At 47.4% G+C, this 10,839-nt stretch overlaps 1 long non-coding RNA gene across 1 annotated transcript; it reads right to left on the bottom strand.

Annotated features, from left to right (window-relative positions):
- Positions 1-920: 920 nt before the first annotated feature.
- LOC130210440 (uncharacterized) lies at positions 921-8,615 on the bottom strand. Its single transcript, XR_008834807.1, has 2 exons — positions 8,294-8,615; positions 921-1,148 (listed from the first exon to the last, which is right to left on the bottom strand). It is a non-coding gene; the product is annotated as an uncharacterized LOC130210440 (long non-coding RNA).
- Between the last annotated feature and the right edge of the window lie 2,224 nt (positions 8,616-10,839).

The following is a 10,839-nucleotide window of genomic DNA, read 5'->3' as shown; positions in this document are numbered from 1 at the left end:
TCGTTTTATATATTGTCTGTCACTGTTTTATGTTTTATGTTGTATTGTATAAACTTTGTGTGACGTGCTGCTGCTGTCTTGGCCAGGACACTCTTGTAAAGGAGATTTTTAATCTCAATGAGGCATTTCCTGGTTAAATAAATAAATAGAAAATAGAAATAGAATGACCAAGCTGATCTACATCTGACAGTGTGTGTCAAATGTACGTTGCGTACGTCACACATACGTATGGAGCTGCTGTCGTTGTCTTTTATGGGTACAAAGATGAGTCCGCAACTAAAGATGCTACACAACTGAGATGAACAGGGGCTTGTGCTGGTGTGACAAGACACTTCGTGGTGACATAATGATTCAATCAAAGAAAGAAGATTTCCTGAACACCAAAGCAAACAAGCAGCGATGCATCCATTATCTAAGCGACAAGCTGGATGGAACTGGCTGTAGCATAGACCAGGCAACGCACGACGGCGTTGCGTTAATTGTTCAAACAGCAGTTGCTTCTGCCCAAACAAAAGACACTGTACTGATCAGGGAGGACACAGACTCGCTGATTCTCCTACTGCACCATGTCAAAATGGACGCACACATGTTGTTCATGGCACCGGAGCCGAAACACTCCACCAAGTAGAAGAGAGTCTGGTGCATAAAACAATCCAGGGAGTTGCTCGATCCTAAACTTTGTGATCACCCGCTCTTTGTCCATGCAATTTCAGGCTGTAATACTACCTGTCGTCTGTTTGGTCTCGGGAAGGGCGTGGCACTCAAGATAATCGAGAATGACCTTGTCTTTTACAATCAGGCCAAAGTGTTCAGTCAATCTCATTCAGCAATGGAGGCGATCATTGATAGGTTTTTTCCTCTCTATATCATGTAAAATATTCACGGTCAAGGAGGTGAGCAATGAATCACAGACAACGTAGTATCTTTGTAAGCTTTGGCCAAAGGGGAAGCTCAGACGCACGTGCTACGAGCACGACGACCTCCAAGACATTCCGCCGAGCACCCCTTTGGTCCAGCCTTTTATTGAAAGCTTAATCACACACACACACAACAACAAAGGAGAAGTGTAACTGAGGACAAGTTGACATATTCCTTCCGTCTGGTTTATTATCACTTCCTTATCAGACTCCCCAAACCCATAACACAACCTTCGGGTGGGAACGCGGAGTTCGGGAAGCTCCTCTGATTGTTGAGTTTAAGATACGGTAAGCAATAACATAACATACATTTATATCTCTGTCAGTTCCCTCCTGTTTATGCTATTGCTTATTATTTAAACATGGTCAATAAGGGCACTCATTTGATTTGTCTAATTTCTAAGCAGCATGTGATTTACGTATTTGGGTTAAGCAGTCCAAGCAGAATCATGATTATTCTTTTTTTCTTACACATAATTTGTTAGTAACACCACACCAATCTCTTTGGGAATTAAACTTTTTAGTCAGCAGCTTCACATCAATAATTGTCCGTTCCTTGTGAGGAGTTTTACACAATTATGTCATACAAGCTTAGACCAAAAGTTTACGTTATATTTTCTTAAACGGGAGCATTGACAGGTCTTCCCATGTCATCATAGACTGTGTTGCATGTGTGTCCATTCTTTCTCTTGTGACAGCAGCGGGTTGGTACCAGCTATGTCCCTTCTTCCTCGGGACCTCTGGGAACCTTTTTTTGCTGCGTCCTGTAACAGAAAACACAACCAGAACGCGCCTATCGCCATGGCCATGGCTGCCACGACTCCGATGGTGCAGGGTCCACACATTTCTCTGCACTTAACTCTGAGTCTGGAGGGTCTTCTTTCCGCTCCTTCTCCCTTGCTCCTCTCGTTTGAGTTCCTCGGGACCTCTCGCTCCATCATCCGAGGCGACACCTAAGAGCAGGGATTGTTGGTTTCTTCACTGACGTTGAGATGGCTGTCTTTTAAGCGGACAGCCCCTTTGAAGTCAGTCTTCCCCTCTGCTCGTGGTCGTCTCGGGATCAGGGCACTGGTCCGGGATTTCTGTAGGGAACAGTTTGCAATGGGAGAGATGTATCCAGGTGGTCCTCTCGGCTATCTTTACAGCGGTTGCAGTCGTCAGAAGGACTTGGAATGGTCCCTCCCAGCGAGCGCCGCCCACGTCTTTTCTTGATGACGCGGATGAAGACCCAGTCGCCGACCTGTACAGACATAATGGGGGAGACAGGTGAATCTGGCAAGACATTTGCTTCCCTGACTCCTCTCCCCATCATGGTCTTCTTCATGTACTCCACTATTGTTTCTTTCTCACCCACTTGCTCTAAATCTGGGTGAGTTAGTGGTAGGCGGTAGGGTCGTCTATGAATGATTTCAAATGGGGTAGGGCCCGTTTGGGTCGGAACGATATGCATGTATGTCTTCACAATGTCTATGCACTCCAGCCAAGGTTTTCCTGTTTCAGTCATGCATTTCTTCAGTTTGCTTTTTATGGTGCCGTTGGTTCGCTCTACCAATCCGGCACTCTGTGGGTGGTATGCACAATGATTTTTTAGTTCAATGTCCATAATGACGCTTAGTTTTGTTACTACCTCGTTTACAAAGTGTGAGCCATTGTCACTGTAAATGTGTCTTGGAATGCCATGAGTGGGCAGAATATATTTGCATATGGCTTTCACCACTGCTTCAGCATCTGCTTTCGTTGTTGGTGCAATTTCTACCCATTTGGAAAATGCATCCACCATTACTAAACAGTATTTGTAATGACCGCATGGCGTGAGTTCGATGAAATCCATGTGCATTACCTGGAATGGGTATTCAGGGAGCGGGAACCTGCCTCGCTCCGGGGGAAGGTTTCCTTGAGGGTTGTGCTTGATGCATGTTACACATGCTTTACAAAAAAGTTTTAAGTAGTTTTGTATATTTATTGTATAGAAGTATTGTTCTATCATAGATACCATCCCTCCTGTTGAGACATGGCATCGCCCATGACTCAAAATAGCCACGGCCTTAAATAGACTTCTTGGTAGGATCGGTTTCCCTTCTATACAAAGCATATTGTTTTCCTCCGTGGACCCCCTTGTTTCCCATGTGGCTTTTTCTTGTGTTGTTGCATTCGCTTGTGCCTCTCGTAGGATCTCAATGTCTATTGGACTTGACGGTGTTGTTCGTACTGCGTGTACCTGTGGTGTTTTAGCCGCTCGTTTTGCTTCTTCATCAGCTTTAGCATTGCCTTTTGTTATTTCATCTATGCCTGTCTGGTGTGCTCGGCATTTTACTACAGCTAATTCTTTTGGTAAAGTTATAGCTGCTAGTAAACCCGTTAACAAAAGTGCATGAACTACTGGACGCCCAGTAGAGGTCACCATTCCCCTTTTTTCCCACATTTTAGCAAATATGAACAATGTTGAGTGTGCATATTGGCTGTCGGTGTAAATAGTCAGTTTTAGGCCTGACCCTGCTTTGCATGCTTCAGTCAGCGCAACTAATTCTGCTGCTTGGGCGGAGTATGTGGGAGGAAGTGGGCCTGCACTTATTACTTCCCCTCCCTGACTCACTACCGCATACCCAACTTGGTTTTTCCACATGCATCCTTCTGGGCTGACCCATCCACATACCACACCTCCCCTTCGGGTAGTGCGATATCCTTCAGGTCAACTCTCGGCAACGTGATAGTATCAGCAATCTCTACACAGTCATGTGGTGTGCCATCTGTTGTTGTGGGAACAAACGATGCTGGATTAATGGTGATACATCTTTGGATGGTTATGTGACCTTGGCCTAGTAACACCGCTGTGTAATGCAATTGTCTCGCTGGTGACAGGAATGTTAGTTTTGCTTGTAGCAATAAGGCACTCACTGCATGAGTAACCATCAATATGGTGGGATGAAACAAATGATATCTGCCGTTTGTTCCACGGCCATTGCAGCTGCTGCAATGGATTGGACACATTCGGGCATGGCTTGAGCAACTGTATCCAAGCGTTTCGAATGAAACGCTACAGGTCTCATTTTATCTCCAGCTGGTTGCAGCAAAACTGATGTCATAAACCCTCTTTTGCAGTCCACTGCCAAAGTGAACTCCTTTTTATAGTTAGGGTGAGCTAGAACTGTGCTACCGCAAAGTAGTTGTTTTGTTTTGTCAAAAGCTTCATTAGCTTCACAGGTCCATGTTAGTCTGTCGTTTAGAGCGAGTGGCTTGTCATACACTAATGCTAACAGGGGCGCAGTTTCTTTAGCATACTCTGGTATGAACGCACGGCAATAATTACACAGCCCAAGAAAAGACAACATTTGTTTCTTTGTTTCTGGTTTCGGGCATTTAATATTGCTTTCTTTCTGTCATTAGTAACGCGTTTTCCTTCTCCACTGATTGCATGGCCTAAATAAGTTACTTCTGCTTTTGCTGCCTGTAACTTGTCCTTATTGACCTTGCACCCGTACTTTCCTAAATGGAGAAGTAGCGCTCTCGTGTCCTGTTCACATGCTTCTTGAGATGTGGAGGCCAACAAAATGTCGTCCACGTATGTGATTATCTGGCTATCATTAGGCAGATTTGCTGCTGACACGACTTTTTGAATTTCGGCTGAGAATATTGCGGGACTTTCAGCATATCCCTGAGGTAATCGTGTGTAGGTGTACCTCTTTCCTTCATATGTGAATGCAAACCAATATTGACTGTCTTCGTGTACAGGAATAGAAAAGAAGGCGTTGCTTAAATCTATTACTGAAAAACAATTTTTGTCTGCTTCTATCTGGTTCAGAATGGTATGTGGATCAGGGACCACTGGAGCTCTGATGATTACAGCAGCATTCACAGGTCTGAGATCCTGTATCATTCGCCAGTCTTTACCATTCGCCTTTTTCACTGGAAAGATAGCTGTATTACAGGGAGAGCTTGGACATTCTGTTAAAACTCCTGCTTTTAGTAATTCCTGGATTACGGGAGCGATGCCCTTTTTTGCATCGGGTTTTAATTGATACTGTCTAACACATGGTCTGAAATCACTTTTTGGTGTCAACACAACTGGCTCGGCTGTTGTTATTAAACCCACATCGGCTGGTCCTTTAGTCCACAAAGTGGATGGCATGTTCTGGAGGAATTTTGGCATTGATTCCTCCAGTGTCATTACATTATCTCATGTGTCGTCTATTTTTTGTTCTCTTATCTTTGGTTCAGCCCGCACAGTGATTTTGGGGTGTACTTGCTTAAACCCAGTGGAACCGCTGGTTTCCCATTGCATGTCATCAGATGACGGAGTGGGATGCCAATCGGTTACCATGGTTGCGCGTTTAGCTCGGGGCCCCATATCTTTCCATTCGGAGTTTTTGGCTTTTTTAATGGAAACATGAGGAACGCTGTTTTGGACCTGGAACAATGGTCTGTCTGTGTTTTCCAATTCACATTGTAGCCACACATTTCCCGGAATGTCCTTCAGTAGATAGGAGGCCATAATCTTTACAAGGTCATGGGCCAAAAACGCCTGTACGTACTGTAGATCATTTTCTCCCCCCACCCTCATAGTTAAATGCAATTTCTGTCTGTGATCGGTATAAGGCCTGTTTGTTTCTCCGAATCGGTTTTTTAGCCATGTTTCTACGTCTTTGTTTACCTCGTAGGAGAAGTATATGGTCTCACTCATCTGGGCATTGTACACTCCCTCGGAGTCTTCGTCTGACAATGCTTTTGCGACCATTCCTCCTCGCACCGGGGTCACGTATACTTTTAGGGCCAACATGGCGTCTCTTCCTAATAGTGGTACTGGACATTGAGGATCGACTATGACAGGAATTTTACAGTTTCGTCCGGTCTCGGGGTCTGTCATACTTATGTTTTTTGTCACCTTGTGACGAGCTATTTTACCATTGGCACATTTTATCATAATGGTCTCTTCGGTAAATGTAGTGTCTGGGGGCACTTGGGTCAGTACCGTTTTACATGCTCCAGTGTCACATAAAAACTCCACTGTTTTCCCGTTACACTCAATCTTTCTGTACGGTTTTGTTGTTAATGCGTTTAACATACCCCAAGCACCACAAATGTCTAACATTACTTCATCTTTCTGTTTGTTAGTCTCCTCGTAGTCAGTCTCGTTCTCTACGAGGGTGCTGGGGCTGCTCTGTGGCTGTCATAGGGGACGTTTCCGCCCCCACTTAGGGTTGGGGCATTCACGTGACCAATGTCCAACCTCTCCGCAGGCCCAACATTCTTCCTCATTTCGCCCTCTACCCCTCCCTCGAGTCTGTCCACGGCCTCTTCCTCGGCCTCCCCTGTACCCTCCCCTTGTCCTGGTATGCAGTCAGTCCAAAATCCCCCCCCTCTCGAACGTAGACCTCTGGTCCTTTGTTCATTTTCAGTTTAATGAGGTTTTCTGCGTGACGTGCATTTGACATAATTGTGTCCATGTTAGCTGTTTCCCAAGTGACGCAGTGTTTTCTAATCCAGTCCTCTATAGGTTTCTGGATACCACGGAGGATGCCGTGTTTCAATGATTGTTGGTAGGGTGTTCCTCCCCCATCCTCGTAGGGGATCCCACTGCTTGCCCTGTGTTCCTCCTCAGAACGGAATTGGAACTCGGAGACTGACTCTCCGGGTCCCTGTTTACATGCAGCTAATCTGCTGTGGGATGCTGATTGTTGGAACAGTGGGCGAGCTCTTGTCATAACGGCCTCTACCTGGTCTCTGTAACGCCCACCCATTGGACCGTTCAATGGGTGGACAAAGGGTGCTCCTTCGTCCGCTATTCCTGTATAATCCCCCCTGCATTTCACCCATCGTATACGAACATTTTCTGCATAACTTTCTCCATCTCCTTGCCGTTCAATTTGTAGGATTCGCCAGCATGAACAAATCTAATACGAACTGATCAAAGTTTTTCTGTGGTGGAGTAACTCCTTCACATGCATTGGTACATTCGGCCTCCATCCATGGCCGGAACACATACTGTGGTGTGTCCGCATCATGTGGATTAGAGACTTGTAACATTGGAAATGCGTTTGCTTTCTTGGTATGTCGGTGGGGACGGTTACGTGGCGTGTGGAAATCGGTGGGGCTTTGGGTCCTGGAGCTCTTTTAATTTTGGATATAACGGTGTGGTGGCGGTCGTATGCTGGAGGTGATACGTCCTCCTCGTCATCCGGCTCGCTCTGTGGCTCCTCTCCGGAGCTGGACGCTGTTGCTACGGGTGCTGGTGAACTGCTTTTACGTTGGTCTCGTCCAAATCGGTTTTTGTGTACAGGGCCTGTGAACTCTCTTTCCCTCGCGTGATTTCTACGGCCTTAATTTTTCTTTTCGTGGGCTTGTGCCCTCTCTTTTGCTGCTCGGAACCACTGTTCTGCTTGTTTTAGTTCGTGGTGTATTGATTCGCTGAGTCTAGGTATTTTGTTTTCTATGGCGATGGTTTTAGAGTCTTACAGATTGTTTCTATCTCAAAAACATTTAGTTCGCCGGAAAAGCCGTATTTTGTTTTCCATTTTCTCAGATATTTTACACTATCTGAGTCCTGTTTGAACATAAACAATGCGTCGCCTGAAAATTCGCCTTCAGGCTTTCCGTGAGAATTACCCATTGTTTATGGTGTGATCGTATAGTATTAGTACATTTCCTCGTTTCTTTACCCAAACTTGCCAATCTGTGGTTGTCTAATTGAACAGGTCGGGCGACGCTGATTCAATAGAGTCACAGCATTCATTCACAAACAAATATAAACAAACAAAGCTAAACAAACACATATACCCTCCACGAATATGTATTAGTTCACAACACTTATTTTTACGACGCGTAGTCAACCTTTATTCCTCGCAAAAGGGCAAACCTTATTTTCCCGACCCGTAGTCAACCTTTATTTCTCGCAAAAAGGGCAAAACCTTATTTTTACGGTAGCGTAATCAACCTTTATTTTTCGCAAAAGGGCAAAACCATACATACTTTGTCTGGGTCAGTCTCCTCTGTCTTCCGATCCGCGGATCCCGTCAATCCACGACTGGATCTCCTCTCTGCAGAAATTATTATCCACTGCTGAGCGGTCTCTTAATCCGATGATCAGTCGGGGCCTTGCACAGGTGTCAGTGGCTCCGCAGGAAAAAGAAAAATCCAGCCGATGGGTATGTTGGGATCCGGGTCACGGCACCAAGTTATGATAGGTATTTCCTCTCTATATCATGTAAAATATTCACGGTCAAGGAGGCGAGAAATGAATCACAGACAACGTAGTATCTTTGTAAGCTTTGGCCAAAGGGAAGCTCAGACGACGTGCTACGAGCACGACGACCTCCAAGACATTCCATGAGCCCCCTTTGGTCCAGCCTTTTATTGAAAGCTTAATCACACACACACACAACAACAAAGGAGAAGTGTAACTGAGGACAAGTTGACATATTCCTTCCGTCTGGTTTATTATCACTTCCTTATCAGACTCCCCAAACCCATAACACAACCTTCGGGTGGGAACGCGGAGTTCGGGAAGCTCCTCTGATTGTTGAGTTTAAGATACTGTTAGGACTCCGCGGGGAGAGACACAAAAGGAGAACCCGCTATGCAGAAACACTGGGACGGAGACTTTGGGTGGAGTGTAACCAAAAGAGCTGGATTTATTAAGTCCACAAAAACAGGCAGGAGAAAAAACAAAACTCTGAGCTGAGTAGGAAAAACCCGGGAGCAGCAGCTGAGATGGACGTTGGCTTGGACGTGGCAGGCAGGATGGAGTGGATGTCGATCTCACTGAGAGTAGTCGTAGGACTGGCGAAGTCTGATGGTCGTACCGGGTTTTAAGCAGCTGTAGGTGAGTGGTGTAATCAGTGATGATGAGAAACAGGAGCGGAGGTGAGTTGATGGAAAAACGGAATGTAGGTCAACCACGCCCATCCAGGAAGACAGACAGATAGACAAACAAACAGAAAGGAGGAGGAGATACTGCAATCCTCACAGTACCCCCTCAATGGGAGCCACCTGGCGACCACCAGGCTTGTTCGGATGGGCCTGTGAAAGGCCCTGACCATGATTGGGTCCATGATACGGGGAGGGACCCAACATCGCTCCTCGATGCTATAACCCTCCCAGTCCACCAGGTACTGGAAACCCCTGCCCGCTGCCTGACGCCACAAGGCGGTGCACCGATAGACAGGGTGATTGTCGAGAAGCCGGGCGGGAGGAGGGGGTAGAGCCGGAGGGCTCAATTCACTGGTGTGAACCAGCTTAATCTGGGACACGTGGAACGTGGGGTGAATTCTCAGAGTTCTAGGAAGCTTCAACCGGACTGCGGAAGGTTAATGATCCTAACGATGGGAAAAGGACCAATGAAGCGTGGGGAAAGCTTCCGGGACTCCGAGATGAGAGGAATGTTGCGGGAGGACAACCAGACTGACTGGCCTGGGGCGTAAGGAGGAGCGGCCTTTCTGTGACGGTTGGCAGACCGCTGGTTCCGTGCAGAAGTCTGGAGGAGGGCAGATCGTGTATCTCTCCAGATCTTCTGACAGCGACGCACATGCTGCTGGACTGAGGGGACAGCTAATTCTCGCTCCTCTTCGGGGAACAGGGTGGCTGGTAACCCAAAGAAGCCTCAAAGGGGGAGAGACCAGTAGCGGAGCAAGTGAGAGCGTTGTGGGAGTACTCTACCCAGGTGAGATGCGAGCTCCAAGTTGAGGGGTTCTTGTCGGTGATGCAGCGGAGAGCTGACTCCATGTCCTGATTGGCTCTCTCTGTTTGGCCGTTTGATTGGGGGTGATATCCAGTCAGACTGACTGAGGCTCCCAGGGACTGACAAAACTCCTTCCAGACTCGAGAGGTGAACTGGGGACCACGGTCAGAGACAATGTCAGAAGGGATACCATGCAACCGGAAAACATGATCCGTGAGGAGTTGGGCGGTCTCCAGAGCTGACGGGAGTTTAGGAGAGCTATGAAGTGGGCCGACTTGGAAAACCGGTCAACCACCGTGAGGATAGTGGTGTTGCCCTGGGAGGGGGGCAGGCCGGTAACAAAATCCAGGGCGATGTGAGACCAAGGACGACTAGGGATTGGAAGGCTGGAGCAACCCTGCAGGTAACTGGTGGGAGGACTTACTCCTGGAACACGTGGGACAGGCAGAAACGAACTCCAGAGTGTCCCTGCTGATCGTGGGCCACCAGAAATGTCTTTTCAGGAGAGAAAGAGTACGGTTTCCTCCAGGGTGAATTGAGAACCGGGAATTATGGACCCACTGCAGAACCTTGGAGCGGGCAGCATCAGGAACAAACCGACGGTTCGGAGGACCATTACCCGGGTCTGGTTGTTCTCTCAATGCCTCCAGGATGGTGTTATTAATCTCCCAAGAGAGAGCGCCTACAACACAACTCTTGGGAAGGATTGGAGCCTCTGGAGGCTCGGGAGAGTCAGGGGAGTACAGCCTGGACAGCGATCGGGCTTGACGTTCTTGGACCCAGGACGGAAAGTGAGGCAAAAGTCGAAACGACAGAAAACAGAGCCCACCTGGCTTGTCGGAGTTCAGTCGCCGCAGACTGGATGTATGCGAGGTTTTGTGGTCCGTCCAGACCAGGAAGGGCTGCTTGCTGCCTTCGAGCCAGTGTCTCCACTCCTCTAGTGCCAACTTAACGGCAAGAAGCTCGCTGTTACCAACGTCATAGTTGCGCCCGCTGGAGAGGCGCGGAAAAAAGCAACGGGATGAAGGATGTTATCAGGACCAGCCGTCTGAGACAAAACTGCTCCTACTCCCGTATCAGACGCGTCCACCTCCACAACAAACTGTCTCTCTGTGTCTGGCTGAACGAGGATGGGAGCTGAGGTGAACAGGGACTTGAGTTTGATGAAAGCTCTGTTAGCCTCTGGAGTCCAGCAGAACGAGATGTTAATTGAGGTGAGTTTGGAAAGAGGTGCAGCAACTTTACTGAAGT

The sequence above is a fragment of the Pseudoliparis swirei genome, chromosome 20 (assembly GCF_029220125.1).
Source record: "Pseudoliparis swirei isolate HS2019 ecotype Mariana Trench chromosome 20, NWPU_hadal_v1, whole genome shotgun sequence".
NCBI classification, from domain to species: Eukaryota; Metazoa; Chordata; class Actinopteri; order Perciformes; family Liparidae; genus Pseudoliparis; species Pseudoliparis swirei.
The sequence above is the reverse complement of the archived record's forward strand: the minus strand, read 5'-3'. Positions and strand labels throughout refer to the sequence as shown.